This window comes from Elephas maximus, chromosome 22 (genome assembly GCF_024166365.1).
Source record: "Elephas maximus indicus isolate mEleMax1 chromosome 22, mEleMax1 primary haplotype, whole genome shotgun sequence".
Lineage (NCBI taxonomy): Eukaryota > Metazoa > Chordata > Mammalia > Proboscidea > Elephantidae > Elephas > Elephas maximus.
This window is the reverse complement of record NC_064840.1, coordinates 67966046-67973826: the sequence shown is the minus strand read 5'-3', so window position 1 is coordinate 67973826 and position 7781 is coordinate 67966046.

Genomic DNA, 7781 nt, shown 5'->3' with positions numbered 1-7781 from the left:
CACCTCTATGAGACACTGTCTCCTACTGTGTTCAAAAGCCTTACATATATGTGCATCTTTTGACCTAGCAATTCAATTCTAGGAACTTACCCTAAGGAATTGTCATAGGTGTGTACATGTAAGTGTGTATCTCAAAATATGTATAATAAAAAACTTTTGAACAATCTAAATTCTAAACATAGGTGATTAGCTAAATGATCTATGGTCCAGTTATTCAGTGAGAAAGTACATTCACTGCAAACCATGCTCTCAAACAATATTTCTTTACTTGGGCGACTCTTCACAATATACTGATAAAAGTAAAAAGCAAGTTACAAGCCTCAGGAGACATAATGACTAAGTGCAATTCTGGAACAGTACAAGGACACTAGGTAGAAACTAAAGAAATCCGAATGAAGTATACCCACTGCCATCGAATTGATTCCAACTCATAGGTGACCCTATAGGACAGAGTAGAACTGCCCCATAGGGTTTCCTAGGCTTGATGGCAATGGGTTTTGGTTTTTTTTTTTTTTTTAATCTTTACAGAAGCACACCGCCACATCTTTCTCCCAGTTAGCAGCTGAGCGCCTTAACCACTGCACCACCAGGGCTCTGTATACCCAAACCCATTGCCGTCAAGTTGGTTCTGACTCATATCAACCCTAGAGGACAGAGTAGAGCTGCCCCATAGGGTTTCCAGGGAGTGGCTGTTGGGTTCAAACTGCTGACCTTTTGGTTAGCAGCCAAGCTCTTAACCACTGTGCCACCAGGGCTCTGTATAGACTGTACTTAATAATAATGGATTAATATTGGTTCATTAATTATGACAATTGTAAGAAATGTGAGAAACTGTACAAGGGAAAGAAGACACACATCAGAACTCTGTACTGTCTTCACAATTTTTCTTTAAATCTAAAACTATTCTAAAATAAAAAGTTTATTTAAAAAAAGGCAAATTATAACACATCATATCTGGCAGGAACTCTATTTGTAGAAGGAATAATATATATATTAATAATGAAAACAAAAAAGATGTTAACAGAAGTTATTTTGGATTGGTAAATGTGGGTAATTTTATTTTCTTTGTGTTTTCCAACTATTCTACATTGAGTATGCATTTAAAATTTTAAAGAAAGAAAACAATAATGCTATTCAAAAATTATCACCCCATTTCCTCTCATAGTGTCTGCAATTCTGACCATTAAGACACTCCTTTAATTTAAAGATAATTAGAAAACATGTTTACTGAAGAGTAACCCATTAAACCTTTATTCCACATTATTTCACTTGCAGGGATTAGTTGGGTATGTAAACAAGCTGTCACTTTGAAAAGCAGACAAAAGTGTCCTGAAAGAGTGGACCACAGACCAGATAAGCTGACCTGCAGAGAAGGACACCAGATAGGAAGGAGAAGGACAACCCGACACCAGTACCTAACCAGTTCCTTCCTTCGATTCCCACTCCTCGAGATCCCCTGTGTGTCAGAGTAGAACTGTGCTCCATATGGCTTTTCAGTGGCGGATTTTTTGGAAGGAGATTACTGGGACTTTCTTCTAAGGCAATTCTGGGTGGACTCGAACCTCCAACCTTTTCATTAGCAGCCGAGTGCACTAACCATTTGTACCCCCCAGGGCTCCACACCTCGTGTTGTCTTTTTCTGCCCTGCTCAAAAGCTTCAGTGATTCCCAAAGGGCAGGAAGATACATTTTCATTTGTGCACAGGTGGTCAAGTTGTGAAGGATGAATTGTGCTTTAAAAAAAAAAAAACAAAAAAAAAACACCAAACTCATTGCTGTCAATTCTGACTCATAGCAATGCTATAGGGCAGCGTAGAACTGCCCCATAGGGTTTCCAAGGAGCACTTGGTGGATTTGAACTGCCTACCTTTTGGTTAGCAGCTATAGCTCTTAACCACTACGCCACCTGGGTTTCCATGATTTGTGCTTAGATGTTTTCCCATGGTTAGATCTAAGGCCGCAGAAAGTGCAATTTTGGTTTCTTTTCCAAAATAATTCTCTTTCACAGACAACTCTTTGATCTAGAAACATAACTAGTCTGATCACTTGGCTGTATTGTGTTGCAGAGAAGGCTGGACTGAAGGTAGAAGCCCTGGTCCTAACCCAGAGCCTACTGATGATTTAATATGTGACGCAGTAATGAAGACCACTAAGCTTACATACCTCATCTGTAAAATGAAGAACTCAGATGAGATCATTGGTTTTCACACCGTGCCCTACTAAGCCCTAGGTGTTCCTTTGAGGTCTTCCAGGGGCGAGACTTGGATGAGATTCTCTAAGCCCCTTAACCTGGATTCATCCAAAACACAACATTTGCCTGTTTCACTTATTTAGCTTCTATGTACAATTTTGTTTCAGAGCAGCTTTTAAAATCTACTCAATTAGATTGTGCATGCAGCTTTATTTAACATTAAATGGCCCTAAGATTCTGAAGAACAGCTTACAATGCAATCAGCATTCAGAAATGTTTTTCAGATACCTACATTGCCAATCCTGTCCTGGTACAGTAGGTCCCTAGGTGGCCAGTTTGCACTGGACTACTGACCTAAAGAAGGCACTCTCGTGGCACAATGGTTAAGTGCTGAGCTGCTAAATGAAAGGTTGGTGGTTCAAACCCACCCCATCACTCTTCCATCGCTCTGCAGGAGAAAGACCTGGTGATCTGCTTCCATGAAGATAACAGCCAAGAAAACCACATTGGGCAGTTCCACTCTTTCACAGGTGGTCGCTATGAGTTGGAATTGACTCAATGGCACTCAACAACAATTAACCTAAAGGTTGGCAGTTTGAACCCACGCAGCAGTACCACAGAAGAGAAGCCTAGAAATCTGTTTCTGTCAAGATTATAGCAAAGAAAACCATATGAAGCTGTTCTACTTTGTAACACATGGGTTCACCAGGGGTCAGAATCAACTCAATATCAGCATGTTGGTCCTGGTACAAGAGGAAATAAACTACCATAGAAGGGAACAAAACCAGATTTAAATGGTCTCGCAAATGAAATATCCCTGCCAAGGTTGTCTCTGAAACGTTCTTTTCCCTATCTGCCAGAGGTGATATGGGAGGGCATTTTTCTGGCATCTACATCATGATTCATGCTGAATTTCTGTTAAAACACTGCTGTCTCATGAACTGGAAGGGTGAACAAATTAGTGGTCGTCCAAAGCCCTCACAGTACAGGTGGTCCCCAGTTTACGAAAGAGTTCCATTTCTAAGTCTGTCTTTAAGTTGAATTTGTATTAAATTAGGACAGTTAGGTATCTAATATCAGTCAGTCAAATGTTTGTAGTATATAGTGTAACTGATTTTATGAATTATTATGAATTGTGGGTAGTCCTTACAGGAAAACAAGTGCTATATGAGCATGGATACTTAAGATCTTATAAAGTTTATGGAAATAGCTGCAAATTTTCTAACCTCTCCCCTTACACATACATCCAAGCTTTCATGTTTACCCATTCTCTTCTTTTTTTCCTTTGGTGAAAATTTACACAGTCACACACCATTTCAAGAATTTCTACGTGTATAATTCAGTGACATTGATTACATTCTGTAAGCTGTATAAACAATTTCGCCATCCTTCTCCAAACTGGTCCAGCACCATTGATTCAAAACTGACTAGCCCCTAAGCTTCTCATCTAACCCTTTGAGTTGCTATTGTCGATTTGATCTCACATAGATAATTCTTTAAAAGAGCACAATGCTCAAGGGAGACATTATTTATTAACATAAGCTTTCTTTTTTTGATTCCAAGAAGATTTCGGGCATAGTTTTGGCTTAAGGTTTAAAGGTTATCTCACTTTTATAAAATAAGACTAGGCAAATATATCGAGATCAAAGTTTACTAGTGGATACCTTCTTTCTCCCTTTTAGTTCTCCTCGGATTTCCCTCCTATCCTTGCTCGTTTTAATCTCTGCATCACACTTGGTGGTTTTTGCATTTGTTCTGTTAAGGTGGTTTACTCCATTGAAACAATGGCTGGTTGGTTACCAGGAGAAATCTAGGTGGGTCCTTTGTACGCTAACTTCATTATTTGTTTTTGGTCTCCCAGATTGCTGTCTACTCAGTTCTGCAGTGTAGAGACTACGCTGTGGTCTCTAATAGTAGAAAAATCAGGATTAAGGTACACACTCCAGATACTTTCAGGAGTAAATTGCTGAAATGTCAGCATAGCCTTATGATAGAGGGTGAGGGCTCTGGAACCAGGCTGCTTGGGTTCAAGCCATGACTGTGTCACCTACAAATTGTATGACCTTTTGGCTACTTATCCACTTTAAGCCTCATATCCTTCATCTGGAAAAGTAGATAATAATACCTATCTTAACGTTGTCTTAAGGATTAAATGACTTCAGTGATTTAAAATGCTAAGAAAAACTTGGTTAATTGTCTTTTTTCTTCTTTCCTCCCTTCTTGCTTTCCTGTCTTCCTCCTTGCTTCTTTTCTTTCTTTTAAAGGCCATTTTGTGAGGGCTATGTGGGATTATTAATTAGTAGAATGGATATTCTAAGACAGGGGTCCTCAAGTGTGGTCTCCTGACCAGCAGCGTCAGCATCGCCTGGGGACTGGTTAGAAATGCAAATTTTCAGGTCTCTCCCCAGATCTACTGAGTCAGAAACTCAGAGGGTGAGGCCCAGCCATCTGTGTTTTAACAAGCCTGCCAGATGGTTCTCATTCTGGTGATCCTGGTGTGAGGTTTTAAGTCATACAAGTGAATCTCTGCCTCCAGCCATGGTAAAAGGAGAAAAATCTCAGATTACACTGTAGTTGGCGGGGACAGATTATATAATAGGCAAGGTAAGCATGCTGCTTACCTTGCTTACCAGATCATCTGTAGTGAACAATTTCATGTTTTTTCACCACATCAGAGATTTTGCTTCAAAGTATGGCTGGCATCTGTGTCTCTCCCAACCTCACAGCACCTACCTTCAAAATCGAAGCCTCTTTTTTAAAATTACAATTCCTGACAGGGGCCGATGACCCAGTAAGCAAGGTAAGCACAGGCTTACTTGTGCCTACTCATAATCTGTAGTGAACAATTTCGCGTGAGTTCCACCACATCTTTGAAGGGAAGTTGTTCACTGCAGCTTACCCGGTAAACAAGGTAAGCACGGTACTTGCTTTGCTTGTTGGATAATCTGTCCCTGGTGTTGGGTGTGATGATGGGACATAGAAACACCATTAGCGTTACCAGAAAAAGCATTATCTTAAGCAACTTAGTATGTTAGGGGGTGACTTCTACTCAAGATATCAATCAGGATGGGAAAAATAACACTGGTATCTGCTGCTCCGGAATTATTTAGTGGTATTCGGGTAACTAAACATCATGTGGGTGTTAATCAAACATGCTCTTGGGTAACTGGCAGTGGAAGTTTGAACTTTCCCCAATTTAATAAATTTAATAAATAGTAAGATGCTTCCACAGGTGTTGGCATGGGTGAGGTACAGAGGTACATCCTTGAGTGATATAATTCTTGGTTTATCTGCAGATTATTAGAATGAAATGTGTATTGGGTGGAGGCCTGGGAAACATGGTATCATAATAACCTTGATGATATTCAGGTACAAATAAAAGTTCATGAAATTGTTTTCCATGTTCCGTGATTATATAGAACACTCCACTGGATACACTTGTGCACACATACACACATCTCCCACCTGATGCACGAACATTGTCCGTTTTACGTGAACTTCCTTTCTCTTTCTTTTGGAAAAGAACCTGTTAGGGTGTCCCAAAGCTTCATAATATTGTTCTAGAGTATGTGTTCTAGCCACAGGAAAGAAAATGGAAAAAGGTCTACATTCTTCAGCTGAAAAGTCAATGTTTCCTTAAATACTTTGTTGAGAAGTTCTGATGTCATTTCTCTTAGAACTTTTTCCCGTTTGTCATTGTAATAGTGTGTTATCTTTCCCTTTTATGATTAGGAAAGTATATTCATGGCACTATTTGTTGCTAGTTGATCTTTTTCTATTCATCTTTTCAAAATCAGTCCTATTGCACTTATCTTGAAAAACTAAAATAACAGTTTTAAGATAAATCCTAATGATAGTCTCGCAAAAACCTATAGAGGAAATATAGGAAAATGAGGTAACTGCATTATTTTTTAAAGTTAAGCTTCTCATACTAAATGTTTTTCAAGCATTTAAAGAGTGATATTTGTTTCTAATGCTCAACTATATTATACTTATTGCATCTCAATGAGAAGCTTTATTTGTCTGCAAAGTGCTTAAAATGCTAATTGAATTCTTCTAGATGAATCCTGTCCAACAGTACAATAAGAGTCACCTATGTGATTTACAAATTTTAATACCGAAAATTAAAAAAGCAAAGAGTAACAGGTGAAATTAATTTTTCTAATATATTTTATTTAACATAATATATCCAAAATATTATCATTTCAACATGTAATTAATATAAAAATATCAATGAGATATTTCACATTCTTTTTTTTTGTATTAAATCTTTGAAGTCCAATGTGTATTTTAAACTTACGGCACATCTCAATTTGGACTAGCCACATCTTAAGTGCTCATTAGCCACTTTTGATCAGGGGTTACCATATTGGACAGGGTAGTTCTAAACTTATTAAAAGTATAAGTCTATAAGATATCTTTTTCAATAAACTTCCCCCAAATATAAAGATCACAAGGTGGAAATACATATACCTTTAAGTAAATATTACTAAAGTAAAATTACACTGAATGTAAAGCTTTTGATTTTACTATATTTGTTAAGAAACAGTTTTTCCTATCACTCTTGAACTGTTCTTTTTAAAGTCCTGATGGCAGTTCAGCTGAGAAGTGTAGATATTTGAAGACGAAACATTTTCGTACCTCCACGTTTAAATTTGGTGAGCTCCATTAAGCACTGTATTTCCTTGATTCGCATTTTAACATTTATGAAACCAAAACACATCTTTGAACTGATGTATACATTTAACATAGGTGTATTTTTGTTTTGCTGAAACTTTGTCATTTGATCTATAGACCATCTTAAATTTGTGGCAAATAGGTTCTCCTCATCTCAGGAAGATTTGGACACTTTGTGAGGCTTTCTTGTTTTTAGAATGTTCTAGCATTTGAGAAATGGATTCTTTTTTTTTTTTTTTTTAGACTTATTTTTATGGCTCAGAATTAAAAGGTAGAAATACATAAACAATAAAATTAAAGCATATGCCTTAGATAAGCAAAGCTGTCCTTTTGGTTCCCACACAACTCCAACCACCAAGCCAAAAACCTGTTGCCGTTGAGTCAATTCCCACTGCTAGTGACCCTATGGACAGAGTAGAACTCTTCTATAGAGTTCTCAAAACTGTAATCTTCACAGGAGAAGACTGCCACATCTTTCTCCTGTGGCTGGTGGGTTCTAACCACCGACCTTTCTTAGCAGCCAAGCACTTAACCACTGCGCCACCAGGGCTGCTTACTTCAATCACAGGGCTGTAGATGTATAAGACCTCGTGTTACCTGACCTTGTTAATCTGTACCTACCATACTGCAGAAGCTGCTGGAACTGAGCGTTCCATGTTTATGGTAGATGAGCTAGTGATCTCTGGGTGCTGAGTGTGCTCTCTAGAACAGACACACAAATGACAGTCAATAAAATGAGTTTTCTACACCACTCTTCCAAGGGACATCAAGGGTAACTGGCCTATATATTCATGTAAAAGTAGAACTAGACCACTAGTCAATCTGTCCTTAAATATTCTCTGGCAGGAAAGATAAAGAATCCAGGGAAAAAGATAAGTTTGGGACAGGATATCAAGGTTACAGCTCATTTTAAG